At 40.6% G+C, this 27863-nt stretch overlaps 1 long non-coding RNA gene and 1 pseudogene across 4 annotated transcripts in view; one reads left to right on the top strand and one right to left on the bottom strand.

Moving 5' to 3' along the window:
* LOC148804116 (uncharacterized) overlaps positions 1-20019 on the top strand; it is a 22057-nt gene extending 2038 nt beyond the window's left edge. For all 3 annotated transcript variants that reach the window (XR_016080572.1, XR_016080571.1, XR_016080570.1), the window contains one exon: positions 15452-20019. This is a non-coding gene — a long non-coding RNA (uncharacterized LOC148804116). The remainder of the gene's footprint in view (positions 1-15451) is intronic.
* On the bottom strand, positions 19817-27863 carry LOC104613249 (zinc finger BED domain-containing protein RICESLEEPER 2-like; annotated as a pseudogene). The gene is made up of 4 exons (XR_016080568.1): positions 27057-27863; positions 24452-26334; positions 24273-24341; positions 19817-24181 (listed from the first exon to the last, which is right to left on the bottom strand). The product of XR_016080568.1 is annotated as a zinc finger BED domain-containing protein RICESLEEPER 2-like (transcript).

The raw sequence follows: 27863 nt of genomic DNA, 5'->3' as shown, positions 1-27863 counted from the left end.
CAATAAAACTGAGAAACTGAATGGCACCAATTTTGCTCTTTGGAAACATAGGATTAAAAGGATACTTGATGAAGAAAATGTTGATTATGTTTTAGATAAATCTATTCTTGCTAAACCTGCTGATAATGATTCCTTGACTGTAATTCGTGAATATCAAAAATGGGAAAAAGATAATAGGAAGGCAAGAAATTGTTTGTTAACTTTTATGGAGCCTGACATAGAAGTTGTGTTTGAAGAATACAATAATGCCAAAGATATGTTTGAAGCCATTAAAGAAACATATGGAAAAATAACTAAAACCTATGTTCAATTGTTAATTGAAAAATATTATGGCTGTGAAATGAGAGAAAATGATTCTTTAGTAAATCATGTTAGTAAAATGAATGTGATTGCCAAAGAATTGGCAGCCACTAGGAACCCTATTCCTGAGAAAATTCAGGTCTCCACCATTCTTAATAGCCTCCCATCTTCTTGGAATTCTGTAGTAACAACTTTAAACCTATCTAGAAGAGAAGTTAGTATAAAAAACTTACCTACCTTGTTAGGATTAGAGGCTGAGAGGAAGAGGAAGAAATCCCAACCTTCATCATTAATGGTTACTCCCAAACCAACTGAAACTTTCCAATTGACTGAAAAGCCTAAGGGCAAGTTTTTCAAAAATAATAATGGGAATAAATTTAACAAGAAATTTAAATTCTCAAAGGGATTCAAGAAGACTAAGGGTAAACATTGCTTTAATTGTGGAAAACAAGGCTATACAAAATATAATTGCCCTGAATGCAAGAAGAATAAATCAAATAATGAAAAAGGAAAAATTGAAAAGAAATACATAGTTTGTGTAGTCTTTGAATCATACTTTACTGATTCTGTTTTTTTCTTATTGGTGCATAGATTCTGGCTCTTCTAAGCATATTTGCAAAACTAAAAAGATGTTCCTGGAATTGAAGGAAATGAAAACAGGAGAACACAAAATTTTTATGGGAAACAACACCTACACTGATGTACTTGGAATCGGAAAAGTGAAGATCCCCATAAATGAAAACACAAATTTAATCCTTAATGATGTATTGTATACACCTAATTTTAGGAGAAATTTGTTGTCTGTACCTCTATTAGACGAGAAGGGTTTTGATGTACGTTTCAAGGGAGGAAAAGTGACCATAGGAAAGCATAGTAGAGTTTTAATGTTTGGGAATAAGTCTGATGGATTATATCGTTTGACTATCAATAAAGTTGATGCTCTTTCTAGTTATGATTGTGCTTATCATGTGAATGAAAATGCATACATATGGCACATGAGATTGTCATATAAACAAAGATAAAATGATGAGAATGAACACCAATGGCTTAATTCCCAAAATAGAAATGAATTTCAATTATTATGAACCATGCCTTAGTAGAAAAATGACTAGGCTTCCCTTTAAGAAATGAAAGAAATCAGAGGAATTATTGACTATAATACACTCTGATGTTTGTGGCCTTTTGTAACTTTTATAGATGATTTCTCCAGATTTGGTTTTGTGTATCTAATTAAAAGAAAAATCAGAAATCTTAGAGAAATTTAAAGAATATAAAACACTTGTAGAAAATCAATTGGGTAGAAAAATAAAAACCCTTAAGAGTGATAAAGGTGGAGAATATATCTCTAACCTATTTAGTGACTTTTGTACACAAAATGGAATTATACACCAATTAACCATGTCCTTCATGCCACAACAGAATGGAGTGGCTGAACGGAGAAATAGGACTTTGTTGGATATAGTGAGATCAATGTTATCTCACTCAAGTCTAGGAACACACTTTTAGGGAGAGGCCTTAGGTATTGCTGTGTATATCCTAAATAAGGTTCCAACTAAAGTTAATAGTTTAACACCCCCTGAAATGTGGATCGGTAGAAAACCAGACCTAACTAACATCAAAATTTAAGGGGCTAGTGCCTATGTAAGAGTGCCAAATCAGCAAAGAAGCAAGTTAGATAACAAGAGTCTACGGTGTACCTTTATAGGGTATAGTGATAATAGCAAAGGGTATAGGTTTGTTAATCATAAATCTGATAGAACAGTTGAATTAATAGAAAGTAGGGATGTTGTTTTTCTAGAAGATCAAATTGAGAATAATAAATATTTACCTAGAATTATTTGAATTAAATAAAGAAATTATAGAAGCTGAGACTGCACCTGATAGACAAGCTTCACCTAATAATGACACCTTAGGTAGAATTCAAAGAGAAAGATTCCCTTCATCAAGATTAAAAGATTATTATACCTACTTGAATGAAAAGTCTCTTGATGATCCAATTTGACTTTGAAGATGCTATGGATGCACTTGATAAAGAAAAGTGATGTGAAACTATATAAGAAGAGTTAGACTCAATAAATAAAAATCAGGTTTGGGAATTAATTGATTTACCCAAAAATCAGGTTGTGCTAATTAGATGTCAAAACTGCTTTTTTGAATGGAAAGCTGAATGAAGAAATATACACGACTCAACCCAAAGGTTATGTAATAGAGGGACAAGAAAATAAAGTGTATAAATTAAAGAAATCATTATATGATTCAAAACAATCCTCTAGGATGTGGTACCATACCTTCCATGAAGCAATCTCTAAACTTGGATTTATACTTAATCCGTTTGATCATTGTGTTTACTCTTTGAATAGTGGGAGCAGTTTTGTTGTTCTTTCATTATATGTAGATGATATTCTTATTACTGGAAATGATGTGTCTATGATTAATGAAACCAAAGATTGGTTAAAAACCAACTTTGAAATGAAGGACATGGGTGATGCAAGTTATGTACTTGGAATTAAAATAAAAAGAGATAGGAACATTAAAACCTTAACTCTTTCACAAGAGCATTACTTGGAAAAAATCCTAAGGAAATTCAATATGAAAGATTGTAATTAAGTTGAAACTCCAATTTGTAAAGGAACCAAATTAAGTAGAGATATGGCTCCAACTAATGATGAAGAAATAGAGAAAATGAAGTATAGACCCTATGCTCAAGCTATTGGTAGCTTGATGAATGCCATGCTTTGCATAAGACCAGATATCTCATATGCAGTAGGTCTTGTTAGTAGATACCAAAGTAACCCAAGTAAAGTACATTGGAAGACTGTTAAAAGAATATATTTAGATATTTGCAGTTAACAAAACACTTCAAATTAACCTATCATGCAAACGATTTAGAGTTACTGGGTTATTGTGATGCAGATTTTGCAGGTGACCCGGATGATAGAAAATCCACAACTGGGTACTTATTCCTCTTAAGAGGAGGTGTTGTCTCATGGACAAACAAGAAACGAAGCTGTGTAGCTAAATTCACCATGGAAGTTGAGTTTATCTCTTGTAGTTCCGCGGCATCTAAAGTAGTTTGGATTAGGAGATTCTTGGAAGAACTCCGAATTCCTGATGTGCCAATAGGAGCTGTGAAAATCTTCAATGGCAACCAAGCTGCCATTAAGACAATTAAAAATGGTGAGATCGGCCCTAAAGGGAAACACATAGATCTCCATTACCAGTATTTATATGATGTCTACCAACGAAATGAGATCTTGGTAGAATATGTGCCTACAAAAGATATGATCGCTGACCCCTTGACTAAACCCATTGCAATTACAGATTATGTAAGGCACATTAAAGCAATAGGGTTGGTTGGCACTTATTCATCTTGGGCCTAACTGGCCAAGTGGGAGATGATGGTAGAGTGGCCATAGGCCCTCGTTTAATCCTCAACATGTTAGAATATCCAATGGTCATGTGACAAGCCACATGTTGATGGGAGATGATTATTTTATGGTTATCTCCATGCAACACTCTCACACACAATCATTCATTTTAAATAATTATCTATTTACTTATTTTCTATAAAAACAAATTTATTTGAAAACATTTTTTTGCATGGAAATACCAATATTGTTGGATTATTTGGATCCATATTCCAGCTCTTATTGGGTCAATGGATATCCATTTGACCCAATGTAGACTGGATGACCAAGTGGTTAGATCCTTGGTCAACATGAGACACTTGTTTCAAATCTGATGGAGCATGAATTTTACTGTTGAGGAACACTTATCTCAATTGGTTATTCTGGTTATTGTTTGTTCCTAATAACAGGGAACTTAACGTTGGAGAATCAACTATATAAGGGATCACTCCCAAGTGCTTCTCACACACAACACAAGTTCTTTAATTGAGAAGGGAAAATATCCTCTCAGCTTCGGCTCTGATTAGATTAAGCAGTTCTCTCTTAGACTTTCTTCGAGAGGTTGGTGTCTCGGATCCTATACTGCGCAGCTGCTATTATTCTCTCTTTGCATGCAGGTTTGATACATGAAGATCTCAGTCGTTCGCCTCTACATGTACTTGGAGCATCAATGGTATCAGAGCGCAGCACCGACTGGCATAGTGTTTAAAGTATAGTCGTGCCACACCGGATCTTACCTCATCATTTAAGATTTAGAGAAGGAAAGGAGAGAGAAAACAAACCCACTTCAAGGGTTTCCTCTCATCTCTACATCTCTGCCTCTCTTCTCGTCTCTCCCATCTGCACACCCTTCACTACGAGAAAGAGAACTGGTACGAGAGACCAGGGCGTAGGATCTCGTCACGGGTCGGTCCACGGGGAGAACCTCTTGCTTCCCCTTGCGCCTTCCCTTGCATTCAGACCCTATTGTGGAAACCGAATGGGTGATTTGTCCAAGAGACCACTCGAACTCTCCTCACTCCTCTCTTACTGGAAAACTGAATGCTTTATTCCAATTCATAGGCTCCTTAAATAGGAGATTACAAGAGAGGGTTCCTTGATGTATTCGGCTAGGCTAGGATAATCCCTCTCTAAATCAAACTCAAACTCCTACTTCTAATGGTAAACAAACTCCTACTTCTAGTGGCAAATAAAACTCTTACTAAGAACATAAGATAAGGATAAGGGATGAGGGATAATGTAAGCTGGCGGCGAGTTGGCGAGCAGAGCTGTCGTGGCAAGATAAGTGTGGAACCCCTAATGAGTTGTCGTGTGGGCCCGCTCCTTACTGCTGCTGCCGGCAGCGGCGGTAAACCTTTCCTACGAATGCATCCATAACATTACACCCCTCCTAGGCAACGAGCTTGTCCTCAAGCTCGAGATCAGGATAGGCATTGTGAAGATCCGACCAGGGGATCCAGGTGGCCTCTGCTGATGGTAGATCGTCCCACTCCACAAGGACCTCGAAAGTACCCCGGTTGATGTGGGATCGGACAAGAGCCCGAGGTTGGAGAATGGGTCTGCCATCCTTCAAGGGGGCTAGGGGAGGTACTTGATCAGGAGGAGTCCCTGTAAAAGGCTTGAGTAGGGACACGTGGAAGGTATCATGGAGTTTGCAGTGTTCCAGTAGCTCGAGCTGGTAAGCAACCTTCCCGATCTGTCGTAAAACCCTGAAGGGCCCGTAGAATTTGGGAGCCAGCTTAGGGGGGGCTCTGCGTCTGAGGGAGAGCTACCGATAAGGTTTAAGCTTCAGCCAAACGAACTGTCCCGGCTCAAAGGTGACCTCTCGGTGGTGCTGATCGTAGGCGTTCTTCATACGTGCCTGAGCCTGCTGTAAGCACAAGGAGACTTCGGCCAGGAGGGCATCACGATCTTGTAGTTCGCGATCCACTTCTTCCAACCATGTTGAACCGGGTTCGTAAGATAATAGACGGGGGGTCCCGACCATAAACAACCCGGAAGGGAGTCATGCCAAGAGAGGAGTGGTAGGAGGTGTTGTGACAGTATTCAGCCCACAGAAGGTACTCCACCCATCGCCGGGGCTGGTCTCCCACAAAATAGCGGAGGTACATCTCTATTGTTTGGTTTACCACCTCCGTTTGGCCATCAGTCTGCGGATGATAGGCGGAGGAGAAGGCCAAGGCTGTTCCTTGCAGACGAAATAGCTCCTTCCAGAAAGTGCTAGTAAAGATCGGGTCTCTGTTACTTACGATGGATTCGGGTAGCCCATGCAATCGAAAGATGTGGGTGAAGAAGGCGTGAGCGACTGAAACCGCGCTGTAAGGGTGGGATAAGGGGAGGAAATGTGCATATTTGGAAAAACAGTCCACCACTACAAATAAGACCGACTTCCCTCCAACCTTGGGTAGGCCCTCAATGAAGTCCATGGAAATATCTGCCCAGATCTGAGTTGGGAGTGCCAGTGGTTGGAGAAGGCCTGCTAGGTGCAAGTTTTCCCACTTTTGTTGTTGGCACATAGAGTACTTCTAAATGAAGTCCCGCACCGAGCCTTCATACCCTGCCAGTGGAAGTCAACGTGGATGCGGTGCAATGTTTTCTAGATGCCTTCGTGTGTGGAGTTGTGTATGCTAGAGATGACGAAGGGAATCAAAGGGAAGTCGGATGGGAGATAAATCCACCCTTTGTATAGTGCCAACCCGTCGTGTGGACCAATTTGGGCTAGTCGTTCCGGTTTGTATTTTCTTGACCAGCTCGTTCCACTCTGGTGACTGTGGCAATATGTTCCGAATGTCTTCCAGTAGAGTGGCCCGGGGCTGTGAGATCGCATGGAGCAGCATGTTGTCTTCTTCTCGGCGAGACAAGGCATCTGCGACACGGTTCAAGGTTCTCGCCTTGTAGTCTACCCGAAAGTCGAACCCAAGAAGCTTGTTGACCCAATGCTGTTGCGGCGAGGTGGTAAGCCGTTGTTCCAACAAATATTTGAGGCTGTAGTGGTCCATCTTGACGACGAAGGATCTGCCCCACAAGTACGGCCTCCAGTGCTGCACTGCCTTTGCTAGTCCAATCAGTTCCCGTTCGTAGGCGGGTAACTTAAGGTGGCGGTCGGCCAGTTTGCGACTGAAGAAAGCGACTGGATGTCCTTGCTTCTGTAGTATGGCGTCGATGTCGGTGCCGAATGCATCGCATTCCACCGTGAACTCGAGATCAAAGTTTGGCAACTATAGAACCGGTGTGGAGGAGAGGGCTTCCCTTAAACTCACAAAGGTTGCTTCGGCTGAACTATCCCAGAGGAAGGCATTTTTCTTGAGCAAATTGGTTAGTGAAGCCGCCAAAAGTCCATAATTTTGTACGAACTTGCGGTAGTAGCCTGTCAGCCCTAGGAACCTGCGGAGAGCCTTGGCGGATTGCGGTCTGGGCCATTCCCTGATCGTCTGAATCTTGGAGTCATCCACAGTGACCCCTTGCCCACTGATCACATGTCCTAAGTAAAGGACCCGGCGTTCCCCAAAGGAGCATTTGGATCGCTTAAGGAAGAGATGGTGTTGTTGCAGGAGTTCAAGAACGATCCGTAGATGCTGCACATGTTCTACCCACGATTTGCTATAGACTAGGATGTCGTCAAAGAACACCAAGACGAATCTGCAGAGGTGAGAGTGAAATACCTCGTTCATCAAGGCCTGGAACGTGGAAGGAGCGTTGCTGAGGCCGAATGGCATAACTAGGAATTCGAAATGGCCATGATGTGTTCTGAAGGCCATTTTCTCTACATCTTTGGGAGTCATTCGGACCTGGAAGTAACCCGACCGGAGGTCTAGTTTTGAGAAGTATTGTGTGCCATGGAGCTCGTCCAATAGTTCATCTATGATGGGGATAGGAAATTTGTCCTTGACCGTCCGACTATTAAGTTCTCTGTAGTCTACACAAAATCTCCAAGTCCCATCTTGCTTAGGTACCAACAGAACCGGAGAGGAGAAGGGGGAGCGGCTGGGTCGGATGATCCCCTACTGTAACATGTCTGCGCACTGCCTTTCTATTTCATCCTTTTGTCGATGTGGGTAACGGTAGGGTCGGACGACGACGGGATCCGAGCCAGCTATCAGAGGGATCCGATGATCGCAGTCTCTAGAAGGTGGGAGCCCCTTGGGTTCCTTGAATACTGTAGAGAACTCCGTGAGGAGCCTCTCCATATCTGTTGCGCATGAATCCTCACCTTGAAGTGTGTGCAGCTGCGTTTTTGTTCTTATTATGGTTCCCTGCCATGTAACCAGTTTCCCATCCAGGTGGAAAGTCATTGTTAGGGCGCTAAAATCCCATAGGATGGACCCTAGAGTGATTAGCCATTTGACTCCCAGGACGACATCAAATTCATCCAAGGAGAGTACAAATAAGTCAGCTCGGAAGGATTCTGCTCCGACCTGAATTTCAGTGTCTTTGCAGATATCGGGGCTGTGAACTCTTTCCCCATTGACCATGGCTACCTGTAACTGCGGCCTGATTTCCATCGGTAATTCTAACCGACGGGCAGCCTGTTCACTGACGAAGTTGTGGGTGCTTCCGGAGTCTACGAGAATACGAACTGGTTGCCCTGCTATCCGCACCCTTAGTTGCATGGCTTGGGAAGTTTTGATCCCTGTGATGGCGTGGAGGGAGATCTCTGGTTCTGATGCTGCAGATACATCCTCATCCTCTTCGGGTTCTTCTACCAGAAGACAAAACAACTTCTTGCACTTGTGCCCAGAGGAGTACAGATCATCACAGTTGAAGCACTGCCCTCTTGCGCGCCGTTCTGCCATCTCGGCTCGGGTCAGCCGTCTAATGGGGGGTACTGTCCTGCTACTTCCTACACTTGCTACCAATCTGAAGGGGTTATCGGAAGGAGGCCTTTGTTCCCTGCTGGCTGTCGAAGAAGGAGATACCCCTACTGTCTTCGAAGGTGCCCAAGTTGTTGCCGATCGTCCTATACTGAGGTTTCCGTGGGAGAGCTGCATTTTCCTTTCGAAAGCATGCGCGAGGTTCATCGCTGTGGCCAGGTTAGGAGGGTGTTGCATCTCTACGTCCACTCTTTGAGTTTCTACTAACCCTGCTGTAAACATATCTACTACTGATCTGCACGAACCGAGGTTGCTCTGGCGAGAAGGGTTTGGAACTGGCGTTGGTACTCTGCCATGGTTCCGGTTTGCTTGAGATTGATCAACTCGCCTAGCGGGTTGCTTGTCAATGAGGGTTCAAACCTGAGGAGACAATATGATCTAAACTGCCCCCAGCTGAGACTGGGTTCTTCTTGCTCCAGTCTGTAGAACTAGAGTTGCGCCTCTTCTGATAGGTGGAAGGCAGCCAGACTGACTTTATCCTTGTCATCAGTACGCTGATTACGGAAGAACTGCTCGCAGCGATACAGCCATCCTAACGGGTCTCTGGTGCCGTTGTAAGATAGAAATTCCAGCCGGCTATACTTGGGAACAACAGTGGCTGTCGGGGCAGCGATCTGCTGTTCGCTAGACGTCTCTGCCCAGTCCGAACGGTGGCTGTTGGTGGTGGTGGTTCCCTCAGAACTTCTTTCCTTATTGGAGAGAAACACTTCCAGCAAGCGTTGCAGCTCCCGGACATCATCCTTGACTTCACGAACCTCCATGCTGGTTTCAGTGAGCCTATGCTCCAACTCGTGGACCCTGGAAGACAGCGGCTCCTGTTCCCCCATGACGGTAGGCTCTGATACCAGAATGTTATGGGCCCGGGCGTAGGATCTCGTCACGGGTCGGTCCACGGGGAGAACCTCTTGCTTCCCCTTGCGCCTTCCCTTGTGTGCAGACCCTATTGTGGAAACCGAATGGGTGATTTGTCCAAGAGACCACCCGAACTCTCCTCACTCTTCTCTTACTGAAAAACTGAATGCCTTATTCCAATTCATAGGCTCCTTAAATAGGAGATTACAAGAGGGGGTTCCTTGATGTATTCGGCTAGGCTAGGATAATCCCTCTCTAAATCAAACTCAAACTCCTACTTCCAATGGTAAACAAATTCTTACTTCTAGTGGCAAACAAAACTCTTACTAAGAACATAAGATAAGATAAGGATAAGGGATGAAAGATAATGTAAGTTGGCGAGCAGAGCTATCATGACAAGATAAGTGTGGGCCCCCTGATGAGCTGTCGTGTGGGCCTGCTCCTTACTGCTGCTGCTGGCAGTGGCGGTAAACCTTTCTTACGAATGCATCCATAACAACCTTACAGGCAGCTCGCCTCCCATTCAGATCGACTTCCGCATTACAACCCCGAGGAGCTCACCACCGTACGCCGCATTTTACGGGATTATGACTTATAACAGCTATATTAGTTCACCTACTCCCCGATTTAGACGGGAGCAGGCAATCTTACTGGTTGATGGCATTTCACCCACCTAACACGCAAATGGATCCCATCACAGCGAGGATCCAGGAACTGCTCCACCGACCCGTAGGGACTTCATTATATAAAGACCTCACCCCCTAGGGGCGAAGGTATGATGCGTAATCTTTGCTCTCTAGCTCTCTAATTCTCTGATATCATCTTCAAAACCAAACCCATGGCTTCTTCCAGCAACGCCGGACAACACAACAAAGCAAACGTCTCCGGGGGGCAACCTCAGTTCCCGTCTGCCTGCATAGGTCAGATCACCATACTGCTTACTACAGCTAGGGTCCCAGTGCTGACGATGCCCCAAGCGACTGCACAAGTGAACGCGCCACTCCCTCCTATAGTCGAAGAGACATTCACTGAACCCTCTATGATTATGTGGGAAACGCTACAAAAAACTAAGTCCTCATCTCCCAGAATGCTAAGTCCCTCACATTTTAGAAACTAAAGCTCTCACTTTATAGTCTCCATTTTTTATGAACTCAAAGACTATGCAGGGAGCTAACAGACTAAGCGGCTTTACCAACTTTGCTTTCAATTGGTCTGTGTTGGGCCTAGGGCCCGCCGACCTGGCGCAGGCGCCGACCTGGCAGCTTGGCCCAGGCACGAACTAGCGAACTGATAAATGACTTCCTCATCGCGTAAGACCCAGTCGTCTCTTCGGCATGGGCAAAATCAAGGAGAGCGGACTACGAGTCACTCCCAGAGCCTAAGGGCTAAAGTCTCAAACTGGCAGAGACCTCGACACCCAGGCAGCTCGGCACCTGGTCAGCCCAGCACCTCACAGGCAGCTCGGCACCTAGTCAGCCCAACACTCACAGGCAGCTTGGCACCTGGTCAGCTCGACATCTCACAGGCAGCTCGGCACCTGGTCACCCCGGCACCTCACAAGCAGCTCGGCACCTGGCCAGCCCGGCACCTCACAGGAAGCTTTGCACCTAGTCAGCCCGGCACCTCACAAGCAACTCGGCACCTGGTCACCCCGGCACCTCACAGGCAACTCGGAACCTGGTCAGCCCGACACCTCATAGGAAGTTTGGCACCTAGTCAGCTCGACACCTCACAGGCAGCTCGGCACCTGGTCAGCCCGGCACCTCACAGGCAGCTCGGCACCTGGTCACCCCGGCACCTCACAGGCAGCTCGGCACCTAGTCACCCCAGCACCTCACAGGCAGCTCGGCACCTGGCCAGCCCGACACCTTACAGGCAGCTCGGCACTTCATAAGACCTAGTCGCCTCTTCGGCATGGGCAAAGTTCAGGAGTGGGCTATGAGTCGCTCCCAAAGCCTAAGGGCCACAACACTGCTCAAGACCCAGTCGCTTCTTTGGCATGGGCAAAGTTCAGGAATGGACTATGAGTCACTCCCAAAGCCTAAGGCCCACAACATTGCTCAAGACTCAGTCGCCTCTTCAGCATGGGCAAAGTTCAGGAGTGGACTATGAGTCGCTCCCAAAGCCTAAGGGCCACAACACTGCTCAAGACCCAGTCGCCTCTTCGGCATGGGCAAAGTTCAGGAGTGGACTACGAGTCGCTCCCAAAGCCTAAGGGCTACAATACTGCTTAAGACCCAATCGCCTCTTCGGCATGGGCAAAGTCAAAGAGAGTGGACTATGAGTTGCTCCCAGAGCCTAAGGGCTAAAGTCCCGAACAGGTAGAGACCTCGGCACCACATAAGACCCATTCGCCTCTTTGGCATGGGCAAAATCCAGGAGTGGACTGTGAGTCACTCCCAGAGCCTAAGAAACTGAATCAGCGCTTACGAGCTCGTCGAATTACGGGCCAAAAGGAGAAATCTACTCCCTTCGCTGAGTTACTTTCAGCTCGAGAGTGGGGGCAAATGATGAGGGCAGATTTGGCCCTCCAATGACACTATGACATCTGGCACCTCATGACAACTAAGTGCAGCCTCGTGACAACTAGGCAACTCGCCTCCTAGTGAGATCGCGACCAGGATAACGATACCAAGTCCACCACAGATCAAACCCGGACAGATGGACCACCTCGAGACAAACCCACCTCGATGCAAGATCACCACAGTATCAAGGCACTTTGGCATTCAAAGCATGCCAGGCAGCCCGGTACCTTACAAGAAGCTCGCCTCCCATTCAAGCCGACTTCCGCGTTACAACCCCGAGGAGCTCACCACCGTACTCCGCATTTTATGGGATTATGACTTATAATGGCTATATTAGCTCACCTACTCCCCGATTCAGACGGGAGCAGGCAATCTTACCGGTTGACGGAATTTCACCCACCAAACACGCAAACGGATTCCATCACAGTGAGGATCCAGGAACTACTCCACCAACCCGCAATGACTCCATTATATAAAGACCTCACCCCTAGGGACGAAAGTATGATGCGTAATCTTTGCTCTCTAGCTCTCTAATTCTCTGATATCATCTTCAAGCTCTCTACTATTGAGTGCTAACTTAGCCACCCCGGGATCTCTGACTCCTCTCTTGCAGGTTATACAGTCCCTGTCGTTGCTGGCAGCCAGAACGTCTCCAGCAGGGAGCAATCGGAATAAGCCACATCACACTCCAACATAGAATCAGGACTAGGCCCTAAAACAACCACCCAGACTAAGAGAATGAACGACCAAAACCAGAACTAGAGTACACACAACTCAACGGTAAACACTGAAAACATTTCAGCCAAAAAATGACTAGCCAGTAGTTATTGATCTTCCTCTACCTCTTCAACCCCTACCTCTAGTACCACAAGCTCCTTTGCTGTTGGGCTTCACCACCACCTTGTCATAAAAGTCCTAAATCTTTTTGGCACTAAGTTGAATAGGTATCGTACCTCCAATTTGATTATTTGACAGGTCTAGAAAAATGAGCAACATTCAAAAATGAATGGGGGAGCATCTGGTTTCAGCTGATTATATTCAAGCCGGAGTTCAGTTAATGATAACATGGGCTTAAACCGAATTGGGTCTGGATTCTCTAGGGCTATGTTTGTTTGGGGTGTAAAAGCAAATTTACACCTAACGTAAAATGGGAACCAGTTTGATGAGAGTGTAAAATGGGAACTGATTGTTGGCCCCATTTACACTAATCACGTTTGGGGGGGATCAAGGTAAATTATATGGTTCACTTTTGCAGGTGTTTGGATAAACCCTTTGCAGGTAAAACTCCACCAATAATAGGTAATACTAATTCATGTTTAGGACCTAACCATTATCTTCTAAATGGAGGTAATATGTTTCACATTGTTCACACGCCATGCTTCCAGGCCCAACTGAAATGCTGGTTGCTGGAAACTCAGCTTCCAGCACCAACGAACATAACTCCATCTGGGCCTTCTCTATTGAATAATGTATAGTATGGGCCAGCCAATGGGCCTCAAATACACCTGGCTCTGTCCCCATCTACCCTAGAACCCCCTGTCATTCTGAGGAAGAATTAATTTAGCCAAAAGTCTTTTGTTATTTCACTATTTCCCCTGAAACTCATAGCGATTACAATGTTGAAGTCTGACATGTAAAATTTAGATTGTCTACAAATCAGGGTCCCACTAGAGTCATACACAGTCCACATCAGCCCCATCATGCACTGCTGTGTTCTAATCACCAATTAGGCTGGAATTTGCCACATGGGCAGAGAAAAGAAAAGAAAACTAAGGTCCTATACTTCCATGCCGTCAGCCATGTGTGACAACAGGGGCCATTTGATAACAGCTGAAGTGGCTGAACTAAATGAGTTGGGTAGACTACTATACCCTTGAGTGCTTTATTATTTAATTATTTTATTCACTAAAACAAAACAAATAAGTCAATTATTTAGCTCATCCATTTTGGTTGTTATCATAAGACTGATAAAGAATTGAATGCATAACTGCATATTTATCTTGAAGCTAACATGGATTCTGACCTGGTTTACAACCTCATCAATGAAATCTCAGAAATCTTGGGGAAGAAATTGAAAGGAGAGTTACCCCTAGGATATTTTGTAACTAATTAATTATATAGATAACCCGTGGACTTTTACCAACTAATTAGTTGTATTCTTCAAAGACCAACCTCAGCAATCCTGTTTTTCAGCTCTTAGTCCTGGTAAATCCATTTTGGTTTAAATTGGATTATAGTTGCAAAAGAGTAGTATCAATATGTATTTATAAAAAAGAGTAGTTTCAAATATGCTATCAAATCTATATATATATTAATCAAAAAGTAAATCCAATTATAGCTGCAAAAAGTAAAACAGATTACGTAACCACAATTCCACTATCAAAACCACCTCAAACTGAGAAACCAAAAAGGAACCTATGTTAAGGAAAGCTGCCAAATTACAGATTATGTAAGAGGTAGCCCTGATCCAATGACCACTACTTCACAAATGTCATTTATACATGCAGCAACTGAATGGGTTTTTAGGTCTTTGAGGTTTTGGATGGTTGGTATATGGACTTTCTGTCTTGGGCTTCTTGGCAGTCATGTCATTGGTACTGTCTGGCCGAAAAGGGGAAGGAACAAAGAGTAGAGTTTACAGAAACAAGAGAAGAGCATCATATTCTAGACTGTTGGATTCAAATGGGCATGATAGGCATCTTTTTAATGCTGAAGTGATATCAAAGCCTTGACATATCTCAGAGAATTGAATGAGGAAGAAAAATATCAACTCTAGAAATGGAAACTGCAGACCATCAAATAACCATCCTCAGATTTGCAGTCCCTTGCTCTTCAAGAGCAATAGTCAGAACCACCACTGCCAAGGGTTAACTTTCAGAAACACAACTGCTTCTGTACAAAGCCAAATGCATCATCACCTCAGAATTCAAATTCATTTTCAGGATCAAACCAAAGCAAAACCCTCTTATCCCAGTCCTGCACCAATGTATATTGTACAATTTTAGGTTAACCTGTCAAAGGGACCTTTACTACTGACTAAAACTCAGAATTTAATCTAATATGGTAAAGAGAAACTTCTGTTTTGTCCAAGTTCAGAATTTCCATGATAAACCAAATATATTATCCTGCCAATGTATAGGATATAGGCCATGCCATAACATGAAACATTGTGTACAATGTTCCAAAGAATGACAAGACAGTTTGATCTGTTGTAAAGGTTTGGACTCTCACTTTACTAATTATTATACAAGTGAAGGCAAAACACAAAGGTCTCACTACAATGGATAAGTAAATGTATTTCGAGAGAAAACCCAAGGCATGCCACAATAATCCAAATATGATTCTAATCACAACTTGATATTCATAAACTTTTTCAAATGATTCATACCTTACAAATTTTTATACATGTATTGATATATATACTTTACCACTGTTTAGTTAATTTTCTCAATAGTTAATTTTCTCAATGCTGAAGATATGCCATTTGGCTTTTCAGATCAAAGTATCATAAACAGTGCAAGAAATTCCACACCCCCACAAACAAGGCACTGGGCAATTGTGAAAAATCAATGTGGAAGTAAAAGTTCATGACTTATGTGCAATTAGGGATGCAGGCCAAGAGATTGAATATCATAGTTAATTGAACTCTACTTGCTAAACTTTGCATGTCAAGAAAATTTTGGTACCTTGAGGAAGTTCTAACTATATCTCCAAGAGGACCATTCAGATGTGGATTTAAAAGAATTTATAGAAAAGAAACAGCATACGGGTTTGTTTATACAACTATTAGCTTAGTGTTCTTTATAAATTTTTTTTATATTCCTTTTTTGGGTATTAGAGCAATTTTCTTATAGAGTCTATTTTCATAAGTTTCTTCTTTTTCTTTTAGAACTATATTTTCTTTTTGGATATTTAGCATATGGGTTGGCATTGATTGTTGGGTTAGGTGGTTTGGAATTTAGGATTCTACTGATGATAGGTAGACAAATACTTTGGCAAGTCAATGATGGCTACAGCTAATCAGCCAAATAATTAAATCAAGCTAATAAAAAACTATATTAAAAAGAGACCAATCTAGTTTTCAAAGCTCTGCAGATGCTGTATGATGGGAATTAAATGGAAAATTTGGATACAAGCAAGATTTTGTTCTTTTTCTTTCAGAACATTTATAGCTGATTGGTGTTGCAGATGGCTCTTTTTCTTTTCCATACTTCACCAGTAACAATCTTGTGCAGTTACCATCATAGTCATCATCAGGTTTAGGTTTGGCTGTAGTCAATCTGAGCCAAACTAAGTTGTGTCCAATTCTCAAACTTGCCACTCATCATGAGGTTTAGGTTTGGCTTGGTCTCATTATGAGCCTGAAGTGCCAACCGAATATCTTGGGGGCTGGGCTCATTGGATGTTCGTCCGGGATCACATAAATTCTGTACATAATAGGCTTTGAAGTTAGGGCAGATATAGACCCAAACAGGTTTAGGTTTGGCTTGTATTCATGTTGAAGATAATTTATTTTCATCCCTGTTCTCTTGATTTTTAACAGGACAAAGACTTGTGAAGTACATGGGACCTTTATCAGCTCTGACAAGAATGGTGACCCCCTTATACTGGACCCAGCATGTTACTATAACTCCAAGTTAGATCAAGTTCTTAGATTGGTACCTGGACTAGATGCATATATCATCTTAAACTAAGCATTTCTTTTAATTGTATGAGATCAACCAGAGTTTGTTAGCACTTTAGAAGATTTGGTGGTTTATTATTTGGTCAAATGAAAATAGAAAACTAATCAGCTTTATATATAGATGTATGACAATATTTCTTTTTAAAGGAAGGGGAGTTTAAGCCATGACCTTGTGGTTGTGGCACAGAAGATTAGCCATTTGTTAACTTTACAAATATTTTAGGTCATTTCTTGTTAGAGCTTCTTGATTTGTTGCTATATAAATGTGTCCAGTAATGGAGCATGCAATGAGCCACTCTTTACAGGTGGGTGTGTGTGTGTGTGTGTGCACACACTTCATGAGGTACATGCTTCACATGCTTCACATTGCAATAAGGAGAGGAGTTCGGCTTCAGCTACCCGTTCGCCCAATTCTCCAACGAATCTCAGAAGACCAAATTCTCCTATGATCATAGGAGACAACGACCTGTAGGGGTCAGTGACGACTCATGATAGCCTCCACCGGCCCAAAAAATGACGCTAAATTGCGTTCCATTTAATCAATTCAGCAGGGAGGGAATCACGCACCGGAAGGGATGCTTCCACGAAAGTAATCCGGATGAGACTTTTTTTTTCTGTACTTTCTAGAAATACAATCAATTTTCCTTCATTTTTTCCTTTTATTTTTTAAAAGACAACCAGAAGTTATTTTTTTGGATTTTCAGAAGAAAAGTTGGTTAAAGAAATTTTGATTCTCATGTATCAAGAATACCATATTCTTTTTTTTAGATTATTGTGGAAATCAAGGAAAATTTATTTTTTCAAGTATCATTACGTGAATAAATAACTTTTCTGGCCTGATACCCATCTTCTACTTGAATAAATAACTTTCTCACCTTGAATGAAAGATTCCAACATATAAATAGAACAAAAATATTCTATTTAATAATAAATTTTTATTACTAAAATGATTATTTTCTTTTTTACTTAATAAATAAAAGAACAAACAGAAACTAGATATATATAATTAAGTCACCCCTTCGACCTGAGCTATTCCATGCAAGTGTTTATATATATATATATATGCGAGACTTTTCACATTCTAAGGAGTGACCGGTAAGAGGACACTTAACTATCTTGGTTTTTAGTTAATCGGGTAAATACAGTTATTGGGAGTTGGGACAAGTATTTTTCATGTAAAATTTTCGCGGGTAACTGCGTATATTCCTTGCATTTGCTTATTATCCATGATGTAACCACACCTTTTGCGGCCGCACATGGGCCCCAGCAATAATGCGAAACGAACCCATTTATCAATTTATGGCCCTTATTTACCCAAAAACGAAGGCGGCTTTAATAATGGAGTTTACATCTCCGCCACACAAGGGCCGCCCCACAGCACATACCTGCCGTGTAGACCTGTTCATGGCCGGGTGGCCCGACGGGCCGGCCCGGCCTGGTTCGGCCCTTGGACAGACTTGAACGTGGTTATAGGCCCGTGGACTTAAATTCGGGCCAAAAAATCTAGTCCGCAATAAATTCGAGCCGGGCTTGGGTTTTGTCAAAATAGCACAGCGCAGCCCGACCTAATATTAGACTTAAAGTGAGTAATGTGATTATGTCCATTTGAATAAATTTTTTTATTTAAGAATGTATAACTGTGTTTTAAAATATAAAAGAAAGGGGAAAAATCATCTTATAGGCCCATTGTTCATTTAAATAGGAAAAAAAAACTATCTAAATTTTTAATTCTAATTTAAATAGTGAAAATTGTTTTTTTTTATTAGGTTGGACATCGGGCTTTTTATCAGGGCCGAGCTCAGGCCCAAGTTATAGGCCCGTTGGTCGGGCCGGGCTCAGGCTCAAGCCTAGCATATTTCCCTTAATGACAAGTGAAAGCCCGGTCCGGCCCATGAACAGGTCTACTGCCATGTATTAAAAATATCTTCCGATGATCGATTCTGGTATATTATCAGGAGATGTTCCCAATGCAAAGTGAAAATATACTGTGAGGCATTGTGGGATGGCCCCTTGTGGGGGCGTAGATGTGATCTCTTAATAATGATAATGACATCTTCATTAGATCGGTTTGGTTTTGTTTAGGTGAAATGTGGGCTTCACTTTTTTTTAGTATTGGTGTATACACCATTAATAACTTTCTCTGACTTTTTTTTTTCTCTAAAGGGCTGATTGAGCTGGAACTAGGACTGTCAATTGGACTGGATTTGGTCTAATTCGGTCCAGTCCAACATTAGTCCATTTACAAATGGATTGAACCAACTTCGGTCCAAACCCCATACAAACCGAATCCAGTTCAGTCCAATTGAAATGCAAATGGACCGGATTGGACCCAATCCAATCCAAATTAAATGTTTTCCCTACATAAAAGTCAAACATGATTTCATTTCAAGCAATTTACTGTGTCATCTGCCAGTTGTTGTGGGTCACTACCATTAACGTCTCAGTAAACCTGTTCTGTCTGAATTGTCCAACTCGTTCACATTTTAGGACTAGATAAGTGGTGCAGCATGGATGCATAAAGGTTGGTTCTTGGAACATTCTCAGTAAACCTGGTCCGGTCAGTTGAATAGCCCAAGTTTCTGGACCATATGTTACTTACCCAAATGAATCAGGAATCTTGCATCCATTAGTTTGACCATCTCTGTCGGGTGTGTGATTAGGTAAACATGGTTTGAATGCCTGGTCAGACCTCTGCTTAGCCCAGAATAACCCCTTTTGGAGCGTACCATCTAGTATGGCCATGTTGAAGAAGACAAGAATGTAAGCTAGAAATAGATGGTTGGAATCAGGGGTGTTCATCAAAAACCAAAAAACGAAATAGGATGGTTGGAAGAAGACAGTAGGAGCTGGAGCTGACTCTGTTCCATCCACAGATGGTTTGATAACTGTAATGAAGAATATATTGTAAAAAATGGTGAAGATGAGAAGAACAAAAGCTGAATATGCAAGATAAGAACCAGAGAACTCTGGTTGTACAGTGTAAGATGGGATGATAGGATCATAAACTGGGAGACCATTTCAGTGTTCCTTTTCTTGGTATTTTGCAAGCTATAACTGTAAACCACTTTGCTACATCTAATATGCCAGATATATGGGATACATGATAGATGTCATGGAAACAATGCGGAAAAACACCTTAAAATGGAATACTGGTCTGAGAAATTCGAGCCAACTATATACAAAACAGCAACCAAGCTTTTGATCTGACCAATATATTGCATTATCCAATGTGTCTATGGTCACTATAAGAAAACACTGTATGAGAGATGGTATTCGGAAAAGAAGTTGAGCAAAAGTAGCTTTTGTGGCACCAGACAGCATCTCTACATTTGTCCTTTGAATCTTGTCCAAAATGAACCTTCTCATCATGGAATATCTATACACAGATTTAACTCCATTAAAGGCATGAGTTTCAGATGAAATAAATATGAATGCAAAACTCAGGAAAATGGGAAATGGAATTTTCAATAATATAAATGGAATTATTCCACTTGGAAGTGGAAATTAATCAACTCAGCAAATAAGTACATGCACAAGTCAGAAGACATCAATGTTGGTGCTAGGAGAGATGCCAATATCATGATGACAGATGATATCAATATGAAATAATCATATACCTAAAGATCAAGAACAAAAGAATGCCAAACATGGTTAAGTTGGATATCTCCAGCAATGGAAAAGTAGGATTCTTTTGAGCAGTAATGATAATAATACATTAATAAAGAAACAAAAAGCTACTATAGGGAAGGGATGGGACGGACATCTAAACAAAAGCAATCATGCCATGTTTCCTAACAATTACCCATAATAATATTTGCAGTATAAAGTATATACAAATGGATAAGTGGCTATAACACAACATAATTCAACAAAAGCATGAAGTATTGAACACAAGATGATACTTTTAACAAACTGAGTTTATATGACACTCAAATGTTCCAAGGTAATCTATGTTACAATTTACAAACTTAATGCAGAGAGATCAGCAAAGAAAAACACAGATTATCTGCTATTAAGTAAGCAAAGGGTGCAATTAGTAGGTTTGCTAAGTTCACAAGATCATTGTAGATAGCCACTAAAAAAATCAGGTTTAAAAGTGGGAGCTCTCACTAAAAGCCACATCACCAGAATAACCAAATCAGTCTATGTTAAGGAGGTAAAGAAAAATGAGTTCACATCTGCTGCAACCATTTTTCAGCATTTTCTTATAACCACCCAATAAAACATAGAGACACTAAAAACCCACCCAATAAAACATTTCCCTTTTCCATGGCTATGGCCACTTTTAATGGAAAGCTTCCTTCATTCAAAATATTTAACAGGATGTTTGTCTATGCTTTACTGGCAAACGGAAAAAATGACTTGGCAATGGTCACAACGTTTGTGAGCTCAAAACAACTGATGCATTCAAAAATATTCTCATGATCTGTTTATTCATACAAGAATAAGAATAGAAATTAAAATCAGCTGGAATAAGATTTTAATTCCAAGAGAAAAGGAAGAAATGGCCATTCCTTCAAACAGAGAAATGTCATTCCACCAGAAATGAGAATAGGGTTCTGATTCTGCCCAACCAAACAGTTGTAATTGGAATAATCCATTTCAATTCCGATTCTAAACCTCTACTCCCACGAATCAAAGGGACCCTTATGAAAATTTATCAGAGGTCCATCTTTACCTAATTTCTGTGAGCTAACTTTGGCAGAGACCATCTACTGCTAGCTTACTCAGTAATAATTGCCCATCAAATTTGGTAATTCCAAACCCATACATATTCAAATCCTTCTTGGTCGGCTTAAACACATTCCTTAGGCCTCATTGAATTCAAATACAAGAAAATATATATAGCTTTCAATCTGAAATTTTGGACCATTGATTTCTTGGTCATTGCTCCACGTTCCAGAAATACTTCCAATTATTTTTTCTTGGTCACGTTACAATGAAATAAATATTATTGTTAGGAAATTATTTCATTAAAATTTCTCATGGTGAGATGAGAGTCAATGTAGAAACAGACTCAGAAACTTGTCAAGAATTTCAAAGTTAAAACAAGAGTGAGTTTTCAAAGTTAAATTATTGTAGCCTCCAAATTAACCACCCACAAGATTTCACCTTTGGACTGTGATTGTCCAGCCCCTTAATTAGAAGCCTAAACCAAGCCCATGAAGGAGGCTAACCCAACTCCATACCCATAAGTCCATAACCCACCCACTCCCTCCCCAACCCTGGTGGCTAAATTTGGAACTTTTCATGCCATGGCTTGATGAAGTTAGGTTGCTAATAAAATATCAAGAAACAGACCTAGAAACTAAAATCACTGACCAAATACGATACAAGCTTCTAGCTAACAGTTGGTGGGTTCTTAACCATCAAAGAGATCTTAGTTAACCCCAAGATGAAATTTGACTCAAGGTTGTGCTTTGATTCTGAGAGTGGCTGCTTTGTGTGAAGTTTGCTAAAGGTTAGGTCTGTATCCAATTTTCATCCCTCCTAACACCCCAAATAGTCAAGACTCAAGACCAACATTGGGTAATATCTCCTCTTTTGGAGTATATATGGGTCTTCGGATTGACCTAACGAGATGAAATGTGATTCAAGGATGTTTTTGATTTGGGGAGTAGCCATTTTGTGCCAAAAAACAAAAGCCAAAGGTGTTAGATCTGTATCCAATTTTCATCCCTCCCAAGAGGTGTAGCCATTAGGTTTCCAATCTCCGTGGGAATTGTACTAGATAAATTGTTGGAACCTAAACATAGATATTCAAGCTTCCCAAGGCCAAAGATGCTATCTGGCAGCTCACCCTGCAATTGGTTACCATCAAAAGCAAACTCTACTAGAGCATTGGATTTCTGATCTCTAATGAAAATTTCATTAAAATATAAAATAAAGAGAGATCATAAAGCTTCGTACTACCCCATACTGAGAAAAAGATAACACAAGGTTTAACAAATTCTACCCATCTGTCACCGAGTCATATTCATCTCCAATTTCTGGTATCTTCATCTTGCTAAAGCATATCTCTTCTTTTTTACCATGTAGATGGATGACAATGGTAGAGAGGATGGGGCTGCGCCAATTGAAGCAAGAAGGCACCAAACACAACCTAAGTTAATCAGCTGTAGTTGTTATTATTTCTCTATATTTTAATGGTAACTGACATAACAATTTACATTAGGTATATTAAAATAGGGTTGCACCACCTAGCTAGTTGGTTAATTAATGGTCAAATGGGTCCATGGAGCATAAAGTTCAACCTCTCTCTCTCTCTCTCTATAGGTCACTCTCAACCCTATGATTTGCAAAGTTCAACCCAGAGCTTTTAAGCATTTGGTGAGTGCTTGTTTCACAAAAAATGAAATGTCCTCAATGATTTGAACACCTCTATTTTACCTGAACTGATTCCACTTCCTAATTAACCCCTCTCAATCAAAATGCCCCCAAATCCTGGATTCTACAAACTCTCAGCAGTTCACATAAGGTCCACAACACAATTCCACTTCCAGGTTCCCTATCTCCAATGGGATCAAATCTGAAAGTTTATTGTAGTCAAGGAGCAAGGAATTGAGTTTTGTCACTCTGCCTATCTTGGATGAAACCTGTCCTATGAAAAAACTGCTCCAAAGGTCCAACACCAACTGTCCTAAGATAAAATTTTTTTATCATTGAAGTTTTCTTACACTGTCCAGTAGAGAATAACTTGTGGTTATCACTCAGATAAAGCTGAGGGCCATCATAGCTTAAATTCCAAGATGGATCAAGGCATACATAAGCCATTTGGCATACAGAAAACTAATACTTTAAACATTTAAGACAAGGCATACAGAAGCCATTTGGCATAACTTATGCATCAACAAGCATATCTGTTATATTACTTCAGCTCATGGCAGTTCTGTCACCTTATTTCAGATAATATGCATAGAAATTAATTTTAACAAGAGAAACAAGATTTGTAAGCTTCATCACTCATAACAAGACTACAATACAAATTTCAGGTAAAAAGTAAACTCTTGGCCCACTAAATAAATTGATGCATTTTCAAACTGAAACGAAATCTCATATGAGAAAATTGGAAATATCACCAGGATTCTCAAACTCAGAACAGAGAGAGCATGTCACAGGGAAAAAAAGATCAACAGAACTTCAATCCAATCCACTGTCCTATTGGACTTTCCAACCTGAACCAAATTGAACTAGTCCAATCCAATCCATTGACTTATTGGACTGTTCAATATGTTCAACCTGGACTGGATTGGACTGGTCCAATCCAATCCACTGTCCTATTGGACTTTCCAACTTGTTCAATTTGGTTTTAATTCAGATTGTGTCCAACCCAAACCTGGTCCATTGATAGCCTCACAGCCTCTCTTATCTTCTGCCAAAACTTCAACCCATCCTAGACCAATATGAACCATTACAAATGGACTAGGTCCAATCCAATCCAAATATTATAGCAAATATTTTATAAAAAAAATATTATAAGAAAAAAATACCTATGAAGAAAAAATATGTCCAACCTAGATGCATGGAATATGCTCCAACATCCTGAAACAAAACATTTGCTTAGTCAAATTAGATAATCACGAACATTTTGCAAATCAAATAAACTAATCGTAGACCATTTGTCATAACTTACATGTTCGGATAGTGTCAGTTATAGAAGCCACACATACAGGAGAGGTAGCAGCGGTTTCAAGATCCAATTCTAAAACATAATAATGCACAACCAGAAACACATTAGAAACAAAAACATATAAATAAACATAAACATATAGAAAAGAGAACAACTGCTTCAAGATCCAATTTTTAACTTACTTTTTGTTGTTGGAGCTTCTAACCAGTCTTGCCCACAAACTAGAGCCTCCACTGTTTCTAGAAGTAATGAAGTATGAAACTGGTCCACTATTCTACCCCCAATACTGAATGTTCCCTCGGATGATACAATTGATACTAGAATTGCCAAAATATCGCGTGCCAATCTAGAGAGCTTCGGAAACTTTAAACCATCAACTCGCTAGAATCTCAAAACATCAAACTCTTCACCTCTAGGAAATAGTTTTTCTTCAAAATAAAGATCCAAGTCTGACTTTTGAGTCCCTAGACAACATTCCGGATGCTCTACAATCAACCACCGATCAAAAACCACTCAAAAAATCTAAAACACCCCAAATCCTCAATAGCTAAGATGCAATACTAGAGCATACAAGTGACCTATCCTCTGTATCAAAACCCACATACTCTGAATATAGGTCATTCATTGCCTCTCTAACTCTTGTAACATGTCTCTCAGCAATCTCTCCGTAAATGAGATTGTAGTAATATGTTACAATCTCCATCTTGAACCTGGGATCAAGTACAACGGCAATTGCAAGCACCAAAGAACATTCATCCCAATATTTATCATATTTTTGCTTCATTCTATTTGCCATTGAATGAACATACTCATGTTCACTATCTAGCCACTAAAGCAATAAAAGCTTGATTGTGCAAATATTAGGAAAAATACATTTGAGGTTGGGGAAGTAGTATTTGAAAAATTTTTTGTGCAAATGTAAAAAACTTGCAAACAATCTCGTACCATTGCCCTCATCTCTCATTCCTCATCAGATGGTAGATTCTTATAGTCACGATCGAGCTTGGCTAGTCGACAAATGCTTCCCTCAACTCTAAAGCTATGCCCAACATATCATATGTGGAGTTCCATCATGTTGGACAATCAACAACCATCCCTCTCTTATGCTTTTGCTTGGCTTCTTTCATTGTCAAATTTTTGCTTCTTATGGGGTGTCAATCTTACATATTTAGCACTTTCTTGAATCTTATGCAACAATGATGATATTTCTCTCAACCCATCTTGCACAATAAGGTTCAAGATGTGAGCAGCACGTCTCATACGAAATAGGTCACCATTCAATGAGAGCGAACCTTTAACATAGAGCCAATTCCTAAGCTCCCTAACCATAACATCGTTGTTAGAGGCATTGTCAACTATTATAGAACATATTTTTTTATCAATGTTCCAAGTCAACAACCTCTCCATAACAACTTCATATAGAGTGTTTCCATCATGGGGACACTCAATTGCCATAAATGCAATAACTTTCTTCTTCAGCTCTCCCCCATCATCTATAAAATGTGTTGTTAAACAATAATACCCCAAATTCAATTCCGAATTCCACATATCAGTAGTTAAGCTAATCTGACAATCCAAACCATCAAAATATTTGTACAACTTCTTCTTTTCATCCATGTAAATCTTTATGATATCATTCTTTATTGTATTTCTAGAAACAAACCTAAATGATGGCTGAAGATTATTGACAAATATCTGAAAAAAAATTCTTCTTCAACTATGCTAAATGGATGCCCATGCTTCATTATCATCTTCACTAAGTCTATTCTACTCCTATCTTGATCAAATTTAAACTCCACTTCAGCTTGTTGTTTACTAGTGCACATTTCCTTCATTCCAGAACATCTTGGTAAATGACTCAACAAGTGGCTTGTCCCTTTACTTCCACCCATATATTGTTTTCCACTATATACAAATAGCTTTCTCCTCCCCAGAATCCAATCTTTTTTTTTTTAAGTGTTCCCAAGCTTTAGATCTAGTCCTCCTCTTACTAGATCCTGATGCCATAGATGTTTCATTGACATCTTCGGAATTGCTTGCATTTTCATTGCTAGGTTCATTCATCCTTGATGCATAAAGACAAAAAAACAACAAAAAGAATAAGATACATAATTGTAACAGCTAAATATTCAACTAAGAAGATGAAAATGAGAATGAAATTAAATATTCACATAATTGTAATAGCACATTTCTAATATTCACAAAATTCTGCTATTAATTAGTGCACTCCACTCCAATGCACCTACTAATTAATCAGAAGCTTAGTTTAGTAATCCTAATGCTTCATACATACCTACGGTACAGACATGGATTCAGACCCTTCTTGCCCACTAAATATTATCATTTAGTTTTATTTGAGAGGTTATCAACAATTGAAGAGGTTAGTTTTATTTGAGAATCAGATCTGTTTGGGCATGGAGGGAAACAAAGTTATCAACAAAGAAAAATTTATGAATTTTGAACTTTTCAGACAAGCACTACTTATCCAATTTTCAGAAATAGGCTATTGTCTGACAAAGCTAGATAATTATCTCAATAAGTATTAGTTACATAATTAAGATAGAATATTATCATTTTAATCTATTAAATAGCCTTAATTCTAAGTATTCAAAGTATCAATGACCCTGAAAATTAGAACCCATTTTCTCACCAATTTGTATTGATGAAGCCATGAAGGAACCCAAAAAGTTTCAGGGATAACGACAATAGTAACAAACACAAACAACAATAGTAACAAACACAAAAAATTGAGGATTTCATTTTTTTGAAGGAAAACCAAACTATTACCTATTTCCATCTGAGAGAGAAGAGCAAGAAAATCCTGATTTCCAGAGTTTCTTCGAACCGCCGAAGAGAAGAGCCACCGGGGATTATTCTTTCCACAGAGAGAAGAGCCACAGAGTTCCAATCTTATAGATTTCCATAGAGTTTCTTCGGACGACCGGAGATGAGTTGCTTCAGTGATTTCCACAGAATTTCTTCGAATAAGTTTTTCAGAATGCCAGAGAATAGTTGCTTCAGAGTTCAGACGACCGCCGAAGGTTTCTTGTCTCAGTGTCTGGTTTCGATTTTAGTTGCTTCAGAGTTCAGATGAGAGACGACCGCTGAAGGTTTCTTGAGTATTTGGTTTCGATTTTAGTTGCTTTATAGTTCAGACAAGAGACGACCGCCGAAGGTTTCTTGAGTGTTTGGTTTCGATTTTAGTTGCTTCAGAGTTCAAATGAGAGACGACCGCCGAAGATTTCTTGAGTGTCTGGTTTCAATTTTGGTTGCTTCAGAGTTCAGACGGGAGACGACCACCGAAGGTTTCTTGAGTGTCTGGTTTCAATTTTAGCTGCTTCAGAGTTCAGACGAGAGACAAGCGCCGATGGTTTCTTTGGTGTCTGGTTTCGATTTTGGTTTTGATTCAAATGGGTCTGTTTTGATTCAAATGGGTAGGGTTTTTGGTATTGAATTATTAGGTTTTGGTTTTGGGCCGACCCAACCAATAATAATACAGGCGATTTTATTTTGGATTGGCTCAACCCAATAATTATCCAAAACCGACTTAATAAAATTTGGATCGATTTGGATCCAACTCAAAACCATTCAATT

Source organism: Nelumbo nucifera, chromosome 1 (genome assembly GCF_055504915.1).
Source record: "Nelumbo nucifera cultivar China Antique chromosome 1, China Antique-T2T, whole genome shotgun sequence".
Classification (NCBI taxonomy): domain Eukaryota; kingdom Viridiplantae; phylum Streptophyta; class Magnoliopsida; order Proteales; family Nelumbonaceae; genus Nelumbo; species Nelumbo nucifera.
The sequence above is the reverse complement of the archived record's forward strand: the minus strand, read 5'-3'. Positions and strand labels throughout refer to the sequence as shown.